Below are 21,669 nucleotides of genomic sequence, written 5' to 3'. Positions count from 1 at the left end.
GTACCGGTTGGAATGTGACGTTTCGGAAAAAGGAACGATCGATGATTCACTGCAGTAGCGCCCATTCCATGCTTACTCCATGATCTTGGAAAATGAGAAAAGATCCCCGATGGGTAATATTTAGGAACCCGAACAAGTATGAGTAATGGAATAAAGATTCAGAGGGGAACCTGCGGCTTTATGACACCCAATTAAAGACAAGTCTTTTCGCACATTCTTTTGGGTGAATTTCTCACAAACAGAAAGCAAACAAACCCTCCGGGGAATAGTTTAGCCAAGGCGCCTAACAGAACCGACTGAATGACATACACATAGACCCAACTAAGAAACAGTGCCACCACTGGAGGAGAATTTGGAATGCAACAAAAAGTGATAATGGAAAACATGCTGCTCTTGGGTACGGGTGGTGAATGGCATTGGCGCCAACCGCATTACACAAGCTCCTGAAAGAGGCGGTATTTTGTTCAACCGTAGGTCTGGCACCGATTGACACTATCGCGACGAAGCAAACCTTACGGGAGGCCATACCGGCTTGATGGTGTGGGTGATTGATTTTTGCCTCTGTGAGATGTGATAAGTCTTTTGTGTCTTCTAACGTTTTAAATAGGTAGGAATTTGTTTTAAAGAATGTGTTCCTTATCTAGACGAGTTCGGTACAAACAACTCAGCTGGTGTTTCAAACGTTACAGTCGATAACATCAGCCAACACTTCAAAGCCAGGACGCCACTCAATCTTAATCGCTTCTCGCCAACCCTCCCTAGATGGGTACCTACCTAATTCTTGAAATTGGCGGAAGCGAAAAAATTTAAAACGAACACTCTCGTCATCGTCGTCGTCGCAAACTCATAAGAATATAATAATCAATTTCAAAGGGAGTGCATGCATGCACACAAGATTGCAAACATCTGATAGCATTCAGTTGAAGTGATCCTTCACAATGTGTTGGGCAACATGTAGGTATTTAGTTACCTAAGTACGTATAAGAGAATTTCTGTAACAATGATGGTTGCATCTTGCAGCGCATACCCCTTGGCCTACAATCTACACGAACTTCTTTGACAAACATTGAGACCATGAGCGTGTATAGGTAAGAATTCGTATTAGTACACACTGGATTCGATTAGACAATTCATTTCAGTGAATAATCAGTTTGGATCCAAATTTGTGCAACGAGATAATTAATCAATTGTCAAAGACTGAAAATGCATATGAAATTATTGCATGCGACATAAGAGTGGTTCAAATTACCAATATTGCTCGACACAGCGTAATCGATACCAAATCAGTTCTTAATTATCCTCTTAAAGTTTGAGCTCATTTGGTTTCGATCTCATACTGCACTGGTTCGTTGCAGTGTTGTCAGTGTTTCATTGAGCACGATCCGTTGATAGGAAAACTTGTTTCCTTTGTCAAATCGGATGTTAACCTCTTGCCCTATATTAGCAATTGTAAACCACGAAACAAATCACAAATAAAGAAGAATTTCACCTTACTGCTACCTAAATTTAAAACCCTCTGTATCCACGTCAAAGTTTTTTGTCGTTTTAAATAACACCCCATGAGCTCGTTCGCGTCGTTTATCGGGTTAGCTGTGGAAGTTTAGTTGGGAGAAGTGCTTTCCGTAATACAAACATGTGTGTTTGAAATGTTACACCAACAATATGTGTATCGATGAAAATCAATGTAAAGAACAATGAAATCATTGTCATTGCATAAAAGTTTGATGTGGATTTTTAACGAAATTTAAAGAAAGAAATTTCTAGATGAAGTTCAGAAAATTCCCAGAATTATTACCAGATGAAGATTTTCTGAAAAGGTTCGTAATGCATAATTAAACATTTGTATTTTCAAGCAAGTTCGATGAAACATTAATTTGCTTGAGTAAAAAATGAAACTATATCTTAGCCCCTTCCTTTCCCATAAACGGAGAGGCCGAGCACATCTATGTATCGATATTTTTAATGCTCAAAGTTGACTCAATTTACCCACCCAAAGCATGTTCCATCATTACTCAAATTATTACTGTTCACACACAAGTCCGGGACACAGTGCCTCAATCAACATCGCATTCACATGCGTCCTCATCGTCATCTTCGTCGTCGCCGGCTTTGACGAGGAATGAATTTAATTTAGATGCAGATGTATTGATAAGTAGCAAGCGGAGCATACATAGCAGAGTCTCGTTCTAGGTCAAGAAAACGTTCCGTTTCTTCGATCACCGCAGCCAATTTAACTGCATTTCATTCGCCTACCCTAAGTAAACAGGAATTCCGCACAAGCATTCTACATGTTCGAGTTTATGCATTCACCAGGCACACTTGGTTCCGTGATTTTCGTTTGGGAACCACTTGAACCACCCAGGAGACGTTCTCGTGATTAGCCTACCCCGTTTGCGTTCTCGTAAACTGTGAACTCAAGCACTCTTGGTAATTGCGCGCAATAACTTGAACTTTTAAAGATCTCTCTCACTCCCCAATTGTGAGCCTTCGTCGTTTCGTTAGATTGAATTTTTATTGCCGTTTTTATATAGAATTAACTATTCACCTTCTCGTTTAAAACTCGGTACTTATTGTACGCTTCAGTCGGTAATTGTGTTTTTCCTTTTCAACTGTTCAGAAAGGTGACTTTAGGAGACCTTAAATAGCGTTACCCTAACGCGACTTCTCTCGTTCCAGCGAGATCTTCGTCTTCTTGTATGTTTTCCTTTTCAACCGAACGATGTTGGGTGCGGGAGGAAACAACAAGGGACATCACTGGGAGCAGAAAAAAAAACACTACAAAAAATGCCAGCAAACGGGAGACGTTTCTTCTTCTCTGGGTTCTGCCTTCATCGAGGGCAAAGCATCATCAACTGCGATCGCGTATGCTTCTTATTATACTTGTATCACTGAGGTTCGCCTCGGGAGTCCACAAGAGACACACAACGTGCGACGACGTATGGCCAAAGTGATCAACGCACGCAGAATACACTTCACGAGAGTATAACCATGTCTCAGGAGGAGACGTTGCTGTTGCTGTTGTTGTTAGTTGATAGTTGATTGGTACGAAAAACCGGATCCACAAGTTGCTTGGAATTCTTTTGATACTTTGCTTCGCTCGTATTCTGGATGACTTCTTTGCGTATTTTTCACTTCTGAACCACTCGATACGTACATTAAAATACTTCTTTTCATTAACACATTCGATTTTCTTCCATTAGCAGCTTTCTTCAAACTGAGCACGGATTCTATTCCTTTAACTAATTAAATCTTCTTCACACTTTTGCCATGCTCACTGACCAACTTATGACTATTATAGGGAAAAGGCCACTCACAACCGAAACAATGATCTGTATTGTGTTGCGTTGTCTAAAATCAAAACACTTTTTTTTTTTTTTTTAATTCTTTATTTAAGAATAAACCGTAACGCCGAACAAATTAAAACATTCTTCAAAGAAATCAATCTCATGCAAGCGCTTCCGAACTCCGAGGAAAGAAATAACCGAAAAGCGCATACAGAAAATAAAATGATAATTGATAATAATCGCGCACAACTGGAAAAAGTAACCGAAACTGAAACAACATCCGCCACTTCTAGGTGCCCGAACAACGAAAGGACGGTTACTCTTCTATCCTCCTACAATATTAGATGATAGAGCTCGGAGCAAAAATTAAAAAACGGAACGACCCGATACGCCACTAGCGCATTCTCCAGCTCGACTGACACTACTGCCTTTGCTCGCGGTGGTTGAGGTGGCCAACATTCTACACTCTCGCTCCATCCATACAACGCTTCTCGCTCTCCCGACGAGGAACGGACGGGCAAAGCAATGCGCAATGAGACTTTTGGGTGGCATGGTTTGAGTGAGGTTTGTCGATCGTCAATTTACGAGGGGCTCGCTAACTGGTGTTGAATGTTGCGGGAGTGTAATTATCTTAGCAAGAATCGTTTTCGATGTCAACATTTTGTTCATCGTCGTTTTCACAATTGGGTTGTTTTGAAGTTTTGAGGTAAATGCAAATTCGTAATCTGCATTAAAAATGGAATCGAAATCCAAAATTTAATCAATTTTGGTGCACTGGAACTATTTTAAAGAAGTACAGTTACATTAGCAAAAATCACCATCTTACTTTGTATTGACCGAGCTGTTAACTAATCGATTTAGTGTCAAAAATTAAGAATATAAATCTTGATTTAAAAATCAAGAAGAATGTCTATGGGATCGATAAAAATATTGTTGTGCTCAGAAAACGAAGCTCTTTCAGATGATGTATGTTTTTTTTTAAATAAAAAACCCAATTATGTTCCCAAATTAGCTATAAGCTTTAGCACAAAGCCTTAAATAGATTTAATGCAGATTCACTAGTGCTTTTAAGCTATTAATCAGCACTGATAAGCTGACAAGCCGGTTTTCAGTGTTTGTAGGCACTAATAATGGGACCTCAGATAGCCTAGCCAGGTATGGTATTACCAACAATCAATAAGAAACTAACGATTTTAAATTGGCTCACTATTGGTCCCAAGCAAATCGATTAACGTATCCCATTCTAGTATAAATTCCAGTACTACACTATGTTTGTTTTGATTCGCTATGAAAGTTTGACAGATCAAATGAGGGGCTCGTAGATTTTCCAATGTTTCGAGGGGTGTATCGATTAGCTTGGGACCGAAGATAGTACCAGAGCTGAGCTGATTTCCTCTGCTTCCCTGCCCGAGCGGGAACGAATATCTCGATACCTTAAATTGGTATAGATTAACCTGAGCAACCCGAGCAGGAACGGATATCTCGATCACCTTAAATTGGTGAAAAATAATACCAATAAAATGTACCCACAATACCATTCCAATACCAAATTATGATAATGCATAAGCGATTTCACAAATCGTGAGGGGCTACATAATGGACTAGTAGTTTTTCCCACACATTAAAATCTACAAATCAAGCATTGTATTATACACCTGGCCACATCCTTACAAATTAGTCCAACATCTACTTAAGAAGGTGCAGGGAACCCATACTACCTTCATAGATGCCACGGGAGGGAACATTAGTGTTAGTAGGAAATGGAATATATTTAGGAATCTCTATTCGGCAATATAAAGTAAAGGTTATGTGAAAATGTAAACAAATTTAAATTAATGCAAAAAGAAAGATCTCACCAAAATTATCTGCTATAAGCCTGTCTTTCTATGTTTTCGAAGCTGTTTCATGCATCATCCTTGCCAATACTCTCCAGCAACCGTTTTCACACCGAAGCATTGAGACCTTTAATCACTCTTTCGCCTGCGCTACTGTATTATGAAATTATGATAATGCAATACTAAAACAATACCACACAGGTATTCTTTTGGTATCCAAATATCAAGTTTTACTATTTACAAAGTATTTTGCATGTAATGTTTTGGTTTTATTCTTTGGGATTTTACCTCTTATGTCATGGTGGTCAATACCAAATGTTGATGTCAGGTCAGAATTAGTTATTAATTAGTTATTTTCTCCTGCTCGGGAAATAGAAACTTATTTATGAATACCTAATTCTGTTCCTGATACCAAGATGTGGTGTTGATAAACGTGACATAAGAGGTAAAATACCAAAGAGTAATATCCAAAAATTGTTCCTACAATATCATACCAATACCAAATTAAGCAAATGCAATACCGAAACGAAAGCACATAGGTATTATTTTGGTATTAAAATATCATTTTTTTGTTATTTAGTATGTTGCATGCAGTCTATGGAATTATTCTTTGGTATTTTATCTCTAATGATCAATACCAAATGTTGGTATCAGGAACAGAATTAGGTATTCATAAGTTAGTTTTTCATGCTCGGGTGGACATAGAGTATCATTGTGCTTGCCACACAATATATAAATTAATGCTGTGGAAAGTCAGGAGGAAGAAAATAACTAATATTAATGAAGCCCTTTCTCGACATTAGATGAATATTGTTGAAGCTACTTCTGATAATACTCTACAACTTAGTTCTAGGAACACATTAAAATAATTGATTAATTGGTTATGCGACTGGTACGATGTGTAGCGGAATTATATTGTAGTTTGTTTGGAAATTTAAACTTTTAATTTCACACTATCCGCTGTTTCGACGCACATTTATTTAGCCTTTTTCAAGATAAATAAAAGTAAGGAGTTGTGTCTGAGACACGACCGCATTATTAACGAAGGTCTATGAGATTGGTCTTGTGCTCCCTTCGAATGAAATTTACAAATAATACAAATACAAATTAAATCCTAAAATTAACAAAGCTTCAATTCATAATTTAAATTAATATCCAAACATATAAGCTCATTGTTTGTGTTTATGAATATGTTTTTCGCAAATAACCTGAAATTTTGATACTGTAGAATTTTGGCAGATAATAGTTCTTTAACTGAATCTTATTTCAGTACGTGAACTTTCAATTAAAAATCGCAAGTAACAGTCTTCCAAATCGCGAGCATTGAGTGTTATTCTTTTAATTAAATTAAATTTTATTATTTCAAAACATGTAATACCTCATAATACAACCGTTTGAACCCGTCTGTACAAAAGTTAGTACTATTTAAATCTGCAAACATTATCGTTCTATTTTAATAACATTTGCCATGCTATTTCGTGTCCAAAACGACAAACTAAATTTTAAAGATGAATGCAAGCTCAAAGTTCCAGTTGAAACCTATTAACCATGAAAAAGACGAACAAACCAAGATTTCAATTTGAAGAATCAGGCTACCAATCAATAAGTCTTGCCAATCTTAATAAATTTGCCAAAGAAAGCAATCATCTAACGGGTGTCCACTTAAAAATGAGAATGATTCCAACACTTTTCCAACAGAACAAAAACATTCACAGAGAAATTAAACCTTAGATGAATGAATCTTTGTATCCTGCAGAAAATTGGCACACACTTTATTCCACTCCAACATGTTCAGTCGTATTCAGCATGCCGTCGAAACAGGAAGAACTGCGTGCGTGCATTGTACAAGTCTTTCAAGCGAACGAAAATCGTGGAAAAAAGTACACGGCGGACCATTTTCAGAGGTAAAATGTTCCGGTATCCACCGTATACCGTATCTTGGCATCCATGACAGAGGTAGCGGCCGTCCAACGAAGATATAAGATATACACAACATGTTCAACAACAAGGATTCGGTAAGTCAACGGGAAGCGGCCAGAAAGTTCCGTTGTTCGAAGTCACACATCTGCAAGACTCTAAGGAAGGAGGATATAGTGTGTAGAAAGAAACCCAGATCCCCAGAGTACACTGACGACCAAATCCAAACCGTGAGATCGCAATGCGGCTGGATGACCCGGAAATACGGCGGAAAGCCAAAATACCAAAAGACCTAACTCCGACAAAAATGCCGCAGTGCCGTCCTATCAAGGATTTTTCCGGTCAATTGAGCTCCGTGATATACAAGGATATTTGGAACACCAAGGATACCAAGCAACTCACCAACAGGATCAAAAAATAAAGGGTTGTGTCCTAGACACGACCGCAGTATGACGTAGAACCACGCAAAATTGATGATTGTCATGCATTTTTGACTATTATACTTATTATTAAGAATGGGGCGGGGTAGAACGTTTCTTTTATGCAGAATATAGAAAAAAAGGACGGACTTTGGATGTTAATCTAATTGCATATATAGAGGTACCAGATATGTTTTACAGTCAGTTGTGTGTAATTCATCGAATCTATGTCTCCTCTTAAGCATTTTTTTTTTTAATTTTGGCTCTGCCTGTTAAAAAGTGTTTTTACTTTTAAAATTGAATTGTGGTTTACTTAAAATTTATTTCCCGGAAAGAAGTGATCGTCAAAGTCCATGTATTTTTCGGGTTGTTGTTAAGGGGGGAGGAGAGGTTGTTGTTAAGAGGGGAGAGGTTGTTGTTAAAGAGGGGAGGGGGTTTTACACACATAATTTTCCAAGTCTCATTCCTCATTGTGGTGGTCATGGTCACGCCGTGATCCACCTTTAGCCGCTGACTTGGTCCTGCTTGCTGCAGGACCTAGTGCTACGCCGTCCGAAGCAGTAATGAGCAGAGTCAGGAAAGAAGCGCTGTTTTCGTGGTATTCGTTTATGATGACTGGGTTTGGGAAAAACGTTTAGTTCATGAAAACAGTGATAAAATTATAATTTTTGCAATTTTCAAAAGTTTTTTGATTAAAAATTGGAAAAGTATTTATTTTAGCACATTCGTTAAGTAATATCCTATCGATTGGCGTATTTGGATTTTAATTTCATCTATAAATGACAAAGTTACAATTGAACCTAACACTATTTCACCATATATATTTTTTGATTTGCACTCCAGTATAGTCGACAAAGACGTAGTTCTACGTCAAAACTGCATCCGAAAAATCGATGTGGCAGCCGTCCAACGGTCATGTTCCAATATCATGGCTAAGCTGCGCCGAACGGTGGACCGTACACCGAATAGTGGACCGTATGCCAATATTCACTGAGCTCAGTTGAAAGACTTAAGTTAATCCTTTGTTTGAAATAAATCAGTTTGAACTAAACTTCACTGGTTTTTTCCCCGACCCATTCTTTTCATTTTCATTTTTTAGCGGACACCCGTTAACTAGTCAGCTGCATTAAGCAAACAATGAATGATTTAGTCATGGATATTTTTCAATTTGAGGGAGAATATTCTCTCTCACGAGCTCAATATTTCAATATGCCATGTATTTCTATGACACTCGATTTGTGATCACACGTTAGAACCACAGACAAACAGACGTAACTCTTTGAAAATTTTTTTCTTGAAAACAGTATCTCAAAATATAGGACCTCAGTAACGACATCTCTCGAGCTTCTCACGGAAAACAAGCTTGCTCGCTAACTCGCAAACAATATTGCATAAAAGTTCTATAGAATGTATAGAAACATCAAAGTGATCCGATGCCAGCGCTGCGGCGAGTAGTTCGCGGAACTGATAATATTCAAATAAACCGTTAAATGCGTGAACGAAGGTACACAATGAAGAGCTACGTCTGTTTGTCTGTGTTAAAACCATTAATGTTCATACAAAATTGGACTAGAAAATCCAACAAAACTTATCTTTTTTCCTAGTGGCTACTGTTCTTCGGACTTATGAGAATCATTGACACATAGCTTTTATTTTTGTTTCAGTGTAATTTTGTTGGCATCCTTATTTATGACGCTATTTATAGCACTAGAAGCACTTCTTTTGGTTTAAGGAAAATTGGTGTAAATAAGTTTTCATATAATGCGCTGTTGTAGCTTTTGAACCAATGTATCGGAATAAGTATTCTACGGTTATTATTAATTAATTTACCGTGCACAAATCAATAATACCGTAGAACTCCGTTAGTTTGAAAAGCTAAAATTGCAATTCAGCACCGCTCATATAGAATGTGTTTAACTGGTACCCCTACAAAGGCCGCACCATCATGTTTTGTAAACCAGACAAGGTACTTCCCGCAGACTACTTGAAATGTGTAGAGTTTAAGTTTCGTTAGCCTAAACTAGAGAAATAAAAATTATTACTAACCGTTATGCGAACCGAAACGCATACTTTCTACAGAACAAGTATCACAACAAAATAGTACATTAAAATAAATTTTAGCTATTCAAAATAATAGGATTCTACGGTATCATTGATTTGTGCACGGCACAATAATTAAAATTGTTCTTCAAATCCAAATCACTAACAAGTTCATCCAAATTTGGTACAGTTGTTAGAATCCTCAACACAAATGGAAAGACTAGTTGAAATAAGGGGCTGTAATCCGCCGTACAATCTTGACCCATTCTATTGAACACCTCTAATACACCGGAATTTACTTTGGAAATAATTGGCCAAAGTTGGATGTAAACGTGACTTCTTTCCACGGGTTTCCTTCGCCTTCCGTTCTCTTTGGCTGTTTAGGATTAAATCAAAAGAAACAATAATAACCATACCACTTAAATAAAGTTGGAATGATATCACGAATCGGTGGTTAGGCACTACTTGAAGTTATTGTTTACGTGGGATGTCTTGTGTAAAAATTTACACACTGTTTTGCATCAATTTGTCTTACATATTCTCCAATAAAATATGTGTATGGTTATTTTGCTTAACGACGTGTTTTAGATATCATCCAAACCATTTGTGCAAAAGTTCGACAATTTGGGCTATCGTTCGTTTATGGAATTGTTTATTAGGGTTAGCAGTGAAACTTCTAAGGCTGTATTCTATTTGGCAAATTTTCACTTAAATCTGTCAGATCGTAAATTTTCAAATACACCTGCTATTGTACCAGACTTATTTCTAATAGACAAGGAATCAATTTTGACGCACACCTTCTCGAAAATCGGCCGATCAACAACAGAGGGATTTTCGAACATCTTTATTTATTTTCGAAGAGTCAAATTCAAGTGAAAATTCACCAAATGGAACACAGCCTAAATAGCGTCTGCGTAATCGTAATCGCAATTAACAATAGGGTCACAGACAAACAGACGTAACGCTTCATTGTGTATCTTCGTTCACGCATTTAACGGTTGATTTGAATATTATCAGTTCCGTGAACTAATCGCCGCAGCGCTGGCATCGGATCACTTTGACGTTTCTAAACATTCTGTAGAACTTTTATGCAATATTGTTTGCGAGTTAGCGAGCAAGCTTGTTTTCCGCGAGAAGCCAGAGAGATGTCGTTACTGAGGTCCTATGTTTTAAAGAAAACTTTTTCAAAGAGTTACGTCTGTTTGTCTGTGATAGGGTGATGATTAGACTTTGTTTGAATAATTTTGTCAGATGATGTTAATATTTAAATAAATAAAATGGCGATTATGAAATTAATGAAGTCAAGATTTCTCTAGTCATGCCTACAAAAACACAAAATCAATTAAGCCATTTTTGTATTGGCGTTGGTGATTAGCATTCGTTTGTGGAATAGACACCGCCGTTAAATAAACAAGAATAAGAAATGTTTTAGATTATCAGGTCAAAACTTAACGTTACTTTGTTTCATAATATACAGGCTGAAAAATAAATCAGTCAGGAAATAAACACATCAGCTCAATTGGGTTAATTAATTTTGTAAAATTTATCGATTTTTATATATCATCTGAAAAAGATTCGTTTTCTGAGCACAACGATAATATTTTCAAGCTCATACACATTCATCTCGATTTTTAATTAAAAAATATTAACTTCAATGTTTGACGCTCAACTAGAAAATTGAAAGCTCGCTCCCATACAAAGTTCCACCGAGGGGCGCTAAGATGTCGAGTTTTGCTAATGTAATCGCACTTATTTAAAACAGTTCCAGTGTTCCAAAATTGATGAAATTTTGAATTTCGGTTCCATTTTTAATGCAGATTACGAATATGCATTTACCTCAATACTCTTAAAGAACCCAATATATGGAGCTGTAGCACTATACTATTGCACGACCCCTCGCTGCCATGGCACGCAATTCAAAGTATGTATGCGAGAACAACACTGAACCAAACAAAATAAACTCTCCCGCACGCAGGCATTCCCCATGACAACACATAACCAAAACAAAGCATACAAAACGAAAGCTATGTGCCGCATAACAAACACCAACAGGCTGGTTCGTTCATGTTTAGGCCCTCTGAGCGCTGATGACATGGAAAGCAACAGCTGTATGCCAACCGATCAACATATTTCTCTCTGCTCTGCCCGCTCTCAGCCCACCAGCAGGCCAGGAGCCAACATACCGTCCGGTTAAAGTTACAAAGTGAGCGAACATAAACCAACAGTAGAGGCCGCATGTTCCAAGATCGTTGATCGTTTTGGTTGTGCAGTTTTTCTGTATTGAGTATGTTGTCCCTATGTTTCTGTGAGAAACATGCATAATTATTGAACCAAAGCACACTTATACACTGACTGGGAACATTGGACTCACTTGGCACGGCTGCTGTTATGAGCATGGATGGAATAATGGTGTGTGGGTCCAATATTCGGTCATTGGAGATTTGTATGGAATGAACTGGGGGAAAGCGGAGGGTAAACGGAAATAGTTGAAGCGTTGAGGTTGAAATTTATTCTCGCACTTTTGTTAGTGCTGCACTTGATAGGTAGTGTAGGATTAGGTTTTCAACGGTTTTCAAAATTTACATAATTATTGCTTTTTAGAAGCAGGAACTTTATTCTACGTAGCTTTCATGATAAGATATATTTGGAAACGTTAGAACCTATTACCAAGGACTATTTCATTTAAATTTCTCAATTCAACACTTTTACGATCGTTTACCTTACCGTTGATTTGAGCATGTTATTAAAAAAAGAATGATGAGGTTTGCCGGAAGAAAAATTAACATTAGGGATAGATCAGGCAAATGAACTGCTCAACCAGAAGAGCGTTAAGAAGTTGAATCAATAAAAGAAACGAATCAATTCATTCTTCTAATTTATTCCCCGAGGTTGCATTTCGAGTGCACCAAATGCGTCAGCTGTTCGGCTGTCGGCCAATTGTTTCGATAGGGCTTAAATCATGAGACTCATTTGAGGCAATCGGGGGATTCCGGAAGGATTATACGCAGAAAGGGTTCCGTTACGGAGTGTTTTACAAAGGAAAGGTAATCATCACCGCTCATAAATATGCAAAATGGGGTGCTAAAATGTGCCGCAGGCTATGGCAGTACAGAATTATATTGAACCCATAATTAATGCAATGTACACCTCGTGTTGCAGCGGAGTGAGAACAATTAATTGATTAAATAATTGAATTTCCGGCAATCGGTTTAAAACGAGATTTGCGCAAATAATATCACCCTTTTCACTGGTTCCCACAAGCTGTCAGAAAACGCTGAATTGCATGTTTTTTACGACACTACTCAATTCTACTTGTAAAGATTTGGTGCTTTTAAGTTTTTGAAATATTTTTTCATTAATATATAACATTTAAACTGGGCTTAACTACTCAAATGAGTGGATTTTTCAGGGATGTCAGAAGGTTTAGCAAAAAGTCTTCAACAAAATTCATAGCATGCCTTTACCGTTTTAATATTGGTACCGGGAAGGAGAGGAGGCTATTCGGTTGAATTTTGGGTAGAGGAAAATAGGACTTTGAAATTATATTACAAACCTCGAACTAAAAATAATTAAGGCCACGAAGTGTTTTCAAACTACGAAAAATATTCAGGGTAATAACTTGAAAACAGTAAGAATAAACTGGCGTTTCATTTTTACACATTTTAAAAAACGAATAGTTTTAAATGATTTCGAAATCCAGGACTTTAAAAACAAATAATCCAAGCTTGTAGAAAATTTCAATATCCAATGCGATTCAAATGTCGGATATAGAAATGGATATGAAATGATTTTTCAGATTTCAGATTTATCTTTCTTTGAAGTTTGATCTTTTTATTCGAAAATTTCTTGCGGCTATTTTGAAACGCTTGTTTTCAATGCTATCAATTTCAATATGATGTTTGAAATATGCAGTTAAAATCTTGTCGTGTATAAAATCTGCTTTTAATTATTTAAAAGTAAACATATTTTATTCTTCTAATATCTTAAAGTCTAGAAAATCTAATACTACTGAGAAAATCATCCTAATGAAGAATATGTTGGTGACCAAGTATCATGAAAATAAAATGTCAAATTATTGAAAATTCCAGGGATGCCAGATTTGAAGACATGTCTTCATTTTGGGATTGGGATGATATTATAAGTATTGAAATATTTTATGGATTCCGGCATACTAAAAAGCTTCAAAATAATATTGAATATATTTTGTAATAACTCAAAAAGACTTTTTATTCTGTATTGTAGTACTGCATTGTTGAGAGTATCATAGAAAGTAGTACTCATAAATTAATCATATTTTGGTACAAAGTCAGTCTCACATGCTTCAATGTTCACATTGTACGTTACAATATTAGAAAAAAAGAAATAATTTTTTATGAATGCAAAATTTGAAATTTTCGCTCCACAGTGCGCAAACGGTTTTCAATCGAGTCCTGATTAGCCACCCAAAATTTGAACTCATTTGACAACAGAAACTGACTAGGCAATTTGAAGTGGAAGTGTTTATATGGAAATTACTATGGGAAAACCTTTTTTTTATTTTTTATTCCCTTGTATTTTCATTACTACGACCACTTTGTTGATCTATTGTGATATATTCCCCATTTTTTTTTCTCTAGCTATATTAAGATGCCGTATCACTATTATTAGGAGTGATCGCTATCGCTTGACTAATAGCATTTTCCCAGCACGGCGTTATACTTCGAATAAAGTGCACTGCCGTACTGGGAGTTGTTCTCCAAATGTCAAAGGGTTCTTACGTCTTTTATTGAAAATTGCCGGACAGTGGCATAGCAAATGTTCCGAGTCTTCCTTTTTTATGCCACAGAAGCGACATACATCATCTTGAAGTTTTCCAATCAGCTTCAAGTGATAACGGCTCGGACAATGATCTGTTATAAGACCTGCATATATACTAAGATCTTTCTTAGAAAGTTCCAGGATTTTGTGGGTCACAGAAATGTTTGGATTAATGCATCGCTTCTACTGTCTAGCAATCGAAGTGTTCTTCAAGTTTATCTCCACTTTTGAAGATTCCCACGCTTTCAGCTCTATTCTAAGAGATGCAGCCGATAAGCTACATACAAAAGGGCTCTGGCCCGATGAACTTATAAGAAGATCCGAGTCTTGCTAGTGCATCAGCTCTTTCATTTCCCTCAATCCCGCAATGACCAGGAACCCAATCTTAGTTGACTTGATTATGACAAGACAATTTTCGAAGTGATTGAACACACTCCCAGACAAGTGTACAGTGTAAGTGATGTACATGTCACCGACTTTAAAGCATTTAGAGCAGCTTGACTGTCGGACATGGCACATATATTTGAACTCTAATCGTTTCTACGCAAACATATAATGGAACACTCTAAAATTGCTTGGATTTCAGCTTGGACAGTTGGCAGCACAGTTGGCCATCTGCACATCGGAACCGATATTTCTATCCCTGGGCCAGTTACTCCTGCTCCCACTGGATTGTTCTATCTTGAACCATCTGTATAAAAAAACAATCGATCCTGGACGAAGAACCGGGCCACCAAATTGCCATGAATTACGCCCAGGGTCAAATACTTGAAAAAGTCGATTGAAATTGTATCTTTTCTCCATGCAGCCTTCGTTGTTCCTTACTAGAGAGTTGATACTAACAGTTTTTAGAATCCTAAGATGTCCTCTAAGGTCTCCTTCAAAGAGTTTCACTGACCTTGTAATCCTTAGAGCACACTTTTCGGCTTCTAATTGTACAAATTGTAGCATATAAAGCAAAGCATCCAATGCCTTCGATGGTGTACTTCTCATTGCACCTGTTATTGAGAGAGTTGCTAACCTTTGGAGTTTTTCTAACTTTCTCTGAGCAACACTCTCTTTTGTTTTTGGCCACCAGAACAATGTACCAGAAGTAATCCTGGGTTTCACAATTGCCGAGAAAATCCAATGGATCATTTTCGGATTCAGTCCCCACTGTTTACCGAATGTTCTTTTGCATATCCATAGAGCATAAGTAGCTTTGTTTATTGCCTGCACTAGATGCATATTCCAATTAAGTTTACTATCAAGGATTACTCCAAGATATTTGACAGCGTTGGAAAGTTCCAAGAGTGTACCTTTCTATCTTATGTTGTCTAATGAAAAATTCTTCCTTCGCGTAAATGGCACAATAGTAGTTTTAGAAGGATTTATGTTTAATCCTTCCCTATCACACCACGGTGAGACAAAATTTAAGGCAATTTGCACTCTGTTAGCGATAATACAATCCTATTTGCCACGTACAATTATGGCTATATCATCTGCAAAGCCAATTATTTCGAAGCCTTGGGCTATTACATTTTTGAGAAGATCATCAACTATTAAAGATCTTGAAGGCGAACCAGCCCCAGGCTGAAAGCCTCGCTAATAAAGATAAATCAATCAATCAACTATTAAATACCACAATAGAGGTGATAACACGCCTCCTTGCGGGCATCCTTTGGTTACTCTTACACTGATGAGTAAGCGTCCAAGGTTTCCTGATATTTCTCTTTTTGATAAAATTTCATGGATCCAATTTACAATGCTTTGATCGAAACCACGTTTCATCATAGCTGTAATCATTGATTCGTAAGATGAATTATCGAATGCACCTTCAATGTCAAGGAATGCAGCAAGTGAAATTTATTTTGCTTCAAAAGATCTTTCTAGTTTTGTAACAACCGTATGAAGTGCTGTTACTGAAGACTTACATTCCTGGTATGCAAACTGATATTTGCTCAGAGGATTAGTAACTAGATATGATGACTTTATGTGTTCATCTATTGTTTTTTCCATTATTTTTAGCAAAATAAACGATAACCTTATTGGCCTGAAGATTTTGGTGGAGTTTTATCCTTTTTATTAGCCTTGGGGGGGGCGACCCCGGCGTAGTGGTTAACATCCATACCTCTCACGCTAAAGTCACGAGTTCAAATCTCACCCCCGGACAAGTCACGAATGACCCAAGAGTGTTAAAGTGACTATAATAATAAAAAAAAAAAAAAAAAAAAAAATTAGCCTTGGGGATAAAAATAACCCGCACTTAGTGCCACATTGCCGGTATACAGCTTAATATTAAGCTAGGCATTAAAACCGCTTTTCTCTTCTCTAGTAGTAGAGGAAAAATTCAATCCCTACCCGGTGACTTGAAAGGTTCAAAGGAGTCAATTGCCCATTCAACTTTTCTTTCAGTAAAGATTTTGTTGGCCAAAGTGCAAGCATCAGCTATTGTTCTGTCTAATTCAGTCGTTTCATTCAATATTTCATGAATATCCGTCCTGGTTTCATCATACTGTTGCCGTTGCTTTTTTAGTCTTCGTTTGAATTAATAATAGAACATGGAAAATGCGTTCTCATCATCAAATTTAACGTTTCATTTGTAGAAGTAGTAAAAGAGCCATCCTATTTTTTTCAAAGTGCCCAGACCATTGGAATGATCTTTAGCGAGTATTTTCTGCAACCTAGCAGTTGCTGGAGTATTTTCAATGTTCGCACATGTATGCCTCCAGTGTATCCTCTTTGATCTCAGTATTTCCTGATTATAAGCGGTGAGGGATTCCTAATATTGTTCCCACCGTTGTGTTCGTTTAGCCCTATTGAAAAGTTTCCGGGCATTTTTACGAAGTTTCTGTAGCCTGTTGTTCCACCAAGGTACATCCCTGTTTGTAGAGCGTTCCTTTTCGATGCAACTCTCATAAAAGGCATGTTGGGTCAAATTTGAAAGTTGTTTAGAACCATTCTCAAGTCTTCTCAAGTGTTTAAGCTAATTGCTATCATGTCTATTCCTTCCACTAGCTGTGGATTATATAGCTCCCAGTTTGTTTTCCTAGGATCTCTTAAAGTTTGTGTGAGCTGTTGACCAGCCTCATATTCAAATAATATATGCTTGTGATCAGACAAAGATATTTCGTCTGACACATGCCAATTTTTGATTTTGTCTGAGATTATTGGACTACACAAAGTCAAATCAAGAACTTCTTATCTAATTGCATTTATAAAGGTTGGAGCATCTTCTCTGTTACATATATCTATATCATTGTTAGAAATAATGGGAAAACCTAAGTTTCATTGTTTATTATCTTCGAGCCTTTTTCCATATTGCTCTGATAACAAGCTATTTTTATGGAAAATGTTCTCCGCTACAACTTTGCTGAACATCGTTCTCAGCCAAAATTAAAATTAAATAGTTATTACTTATTAAAGAAATTTATTAACTTATGGCATGATCAAGCAGCACTCTATTGTGCAGTGTGTCATAATAGACATGATAGTTGTGCTCTATTCCACGCGGCAGAAGCAACTGCTGAGCAGTTGATTGAGCAAAATCATAAGATGCCAACGTCTTAGATGATTAATATTATACATTCATTATATTTAATCAAAAAGTTGTAGCTGAGACATTTTCCTACAAGCACAGCTATCATTTTTCTAAAGCAGGTGAATTGTTAGATGGATATGAGCAAAAAAACAATGTATTCCCATAGGAATTAACACATAAAGTGCAAATGGTTTGTGTCAAGCCAGTTTCTTACTAAATGAGTTCAAAGGCTAATCAGGAGCCGATTCAAATCCGACCAATCAGTGCTGAGTTTTGTCATTGTCACTGACAGATTTCACGCGATACTGTCTAAATCAGTTTTGACAATGTCACTAGATGAATTGACATAACATTGCATTCTTTGAAGATAATTTTCATTTCGTTGTAGTGATGAAAGCTGTTTTATCAATATTTCTCATTCAAAAATTATTGTGATGTTACGCATTGTTCAAATAGTTCTGGGACCTGTCCAAAGACGCGCCCTTTCATCAATTAAAATAGGTGCTCTTAGTGACGAAAACCACAATCACAAAACCAAGGCTCATAACCGTTAACAAGAAGAGCTTAGGCCCAGAGTTCGATGGGGTAGATTGCACCAGTAATATACCTCGAAAATGTAATCTACCCGCGTTACAGGAATCCTTTCAGTTACTTTTTAAACTGGTAGACCCAACCGAACCGCATGAACAACTTTTGAAGCCTTAACGACTGTGAGTGAATAAAATCGGAACCATACCGCGAGCACGTTCGATTGTTTATTCAGAAAACCCTAAGAATAAACAAAACATTTGCCACTTATTTAGTACTCGTAGACCACCTGGCCTTCGCAAACAATCAAATTTTGCGCGTTTCCATTCACTAGACAATAATCCGCAAGATTTAACGAACGAACCAAATACAAAAATCGAGCGACGCGTCCACCGGTGACCCTAAATAATCGCGAATGTCATGTGGGGTTACGAATCGTGAGCTAATTTGATGGAATTTAACTCAGAGAGGGATTAGGCTGATTCGAAGCAAATTGCCGCTGGCAGATTATGTATTTTGCCACCGTCAAGTCAAAGCACAGTTCCGTTTATAATGGTGTGACTAGTTATATAGCAAACATTGTCGTCCTCGGGTTTGTTTGTTTTTGGCAGCGCAGGTCTCACTTCCATTCCCTATTTTTCCAAGCTAGCAATTTATCTTTTCCTACAACCAAATTGTGTCGTAGTTAGTTTCGACTCCGTAGAAAAATAATACCCAGTCAAACAAAAAAAAATCACACGAACAGAAAACCATTCTAATCGCATTGCTTCTCACTGTTATTCATGTCAACCGGTTGGCAGCCACGAAAATCTCTATCTTTGTTTATTTTAAATACAAACGACCATCGTTCCCGTTGATAATTGCCGACGTACTAATTGAACGTACATGGAACTTCATCCCGGAGGATTATTAATCATATGATCCGAATCGACCGCTATACCGGCGTGGCTAAACTAGTACCACAGAAAGAGAGGCTAAAAAAACAATGACGAATAGCGCGCGATTAACCGCGTGATGCCAATGCCAACTGGGATCGCTCATCTCGGTCTACTCCCGGGAGATTGTTATCAGCCAGCCGTCGAAGAAAAACAAAAATGGAAGCGATGCATAAAGCGCAGATGGTTCTCTATTCTCGCACAGTTTAACAAAGCAGCATGGATCATGGCATTCATTGGCTGTATTCGGATAAGTAGGCGCTCTCGTTGTATCTCTGTACCAATGGGTGGGATATTAGAGGAGCACCGTTTTTTGTTGGGTTGGTGAAGTGTTGCGATAAAGATAGTCCACAAGTGGCGATTTGAATAATCCTCTGCTTTAAAGCTACTGAAAATGCTAATCGTGATCGCAATCATGGAGGTTTTTTTTTAAACTTTATTATTGAGATTTTTAGCCAGTTGGAATTATAGAGAGGTGATGGAAATCTTTCGGCAGCTGATGGTCGACCATGGGTTATGTTTTTCATATGGGATTTGTACAGCAATTTGCAGTTATTTTTCCTGCATGGAGCCGGCTGACGTAGCATTCATATGAGTCATTCAAGGGGTGGCAGTGGAATTATCAGTCTGGTGATCTGGTTTTCGATATATTCTTGGATTCCTTCACTATTAAGCGAAAATCACACATGATAGCAAAGCTGATATATCGAATTTAGACATACATAAATTGTAAAAAAATCCCACGCTGTCTAAAATTTGAAATGGTCCCCACGAATTCGGTTTTTTTATTTCTACAGTCTGGTTAAAACAACCCCAATGACTAACTTAAATTAATCTAAGCCCCGTAACGTGGTACGTTACGGGATTTAAGATCTACCACCGATTCCTAGTCCTGAGTACTTCAAACTAGGGGAACAGGATTATTCAGTAATCAAAGGAACACATCTTAGTCCTTGTTACTTTTTATGCCTTGTTGATAGTGACAAGTCCCCGGGTTGCCTTGACCGAGGATGATCTTGAAACAAGGAAAAAATGAGTTAGTCTTCACCTATGTGATTCCAAATCTTCTATTCATTGTTCCCTAGTTTGAAGTGGTTAAGACTAGGGTTCTGATGCATGGTCATTATCGGTGTCATAGCTTATTTTGTTGCTAAGGAATCCAATTTTGACTGACAAAGGGGCGCGCCTTTGGAGAGCGTTTCAACACTCCGAAGGGTATAAATAGCGGGACCTTTAAATTCGAATCGATTCCTTGCGATGAAGGTAAGAATGACAACTGTATCAAAACCGAATAATTCATCATTTCTCAATAGTGATGGATTAATACGACATGCGCTAAACTAAGGACACGGAATATACTACAATAGATCAAATTACTGGTCGCAGTGGTGTTATGTCCCGAACTGAGGAAAAAGAAAAAAACTTAAATTAATTAACAGAAAAAAATACATCAAATAGGTAGGGCTCTCCCAAAATTATGTTTTATCATACGTCTAGACGAGTTAAAATCGAAAGACTCGAAAAAAAAATTGTCAAAAACACGACATATACTCTTGATGGGTTTGTGCATTCCATAATTAGTCCTAGATCTTACTATATTGAGAAACGGAGGGGGGGACAAAAGAAAAGTCTGCGGATGTTCATGTTCAGTTGACTAGCTACATCTCTCCTAACGTTGAGTGAATCAAGATGAATCAACATGGATCAGCATAGTTAGGAAGAGCGCAACGCTTAGGAGAAGACGGGGTTAGACCACCGTCCTAAACAATAAAATAAGTAGCTCAAAACGAGGAAAAAAAATCGCTCTTTGCAATGCAACATATTGAATGATCGATGATTTTTCTATGGCCTTACATTATTTTCATAATGAATTTTACGAGTATGAGCACTATATTTCTGTTAATAAAAACACTTCTAGATTCCGAAAAAAAAATCCACGGGAATGTGAAACATAAATATGATCCCATCTTTGACAGAGAATGCATATTACTGAACTTCCAGCATTAATGTTCAGATAGTTGGTTGGTCAGTAAATACTACTTTTGCTGGAAGCAGACCAGCAATCAATTTTGCTGGAACTCGATTCAGATTTTTGGTGTGTAGTAATAGTGTGTTTCAACGAAGCATGTTATATTATTATTTTCAAAATCGAACTTTTAATAAAATTCGCCACAAACAAACAAAGTTTTCGCAATTTTTGCACATTGAACGGATCACCAAAGTGATTTTTAATAATTTCGGAAGATTTACAGATAGTTAATTAGTTTTCTTTAATGAAGAGGCTTTCAGCCTTTGGCTGCATCAGAAGTGGAAGATTTACAGTCAACTCGCCCTTACTCGATCTCTCCCTAACTCGATGGAATCCCAGGCTACTTCGACATCTTTATCCCTACA

General features: G+C 37.3%; 1 protein-coding gene across 8 annotated transcripts in view; it reads right to left on the bottom strand.

Annotated features, from left to right (window-relative positions):
* The window catches only part of raskol (Ras GTPase-activating protein raskol), a 407,687-nt gene that overhangs the window by 69,883 nt on the left and 316,135 nt on the right, over positions 1–21,669 (bottom strand). Inside the window, exon 1 of one of the 8 annotated variants that reach the window (XM_065231350.1) lies at positions 3,155–3,358. The exons of 6 other annotated variants lie outside the window; for them this stretch is intronic. The gene's annotated coding sequence lies outside the window, so the exon portion shown is untranslated. Of the gene's footprint in view, positions 1–2,310; positions 2,333–3,154; positions 3,359–21,669 lie in introns of those variants that run through there. One more of the 8 variants, XM_065231351.1, reaches the window with a different exon arrangement.

This window comes from Ochlerotatus camptorhynchus, unplaced genomic scaffold (genome assembly GCF_037179485.1).
Source record: "Ochlerotatus camptorhynchus isolate MF236.1 unplaced genomic scaffold, CSIRO-AGI_Acam_v1.1 ptg000351l, whole genome shotgun sequence".
NCBI lineage: Eukaryota > Metazoa > Arthropoda > Insecta > Diptera > Culicidae > Ochlerotatus > Ochlerotatus camptorhynchus.
Note: the sequence above shows the minus strand (reverse complement) of the source record. Positions and strands in the feature narration are given on the sequence as shown.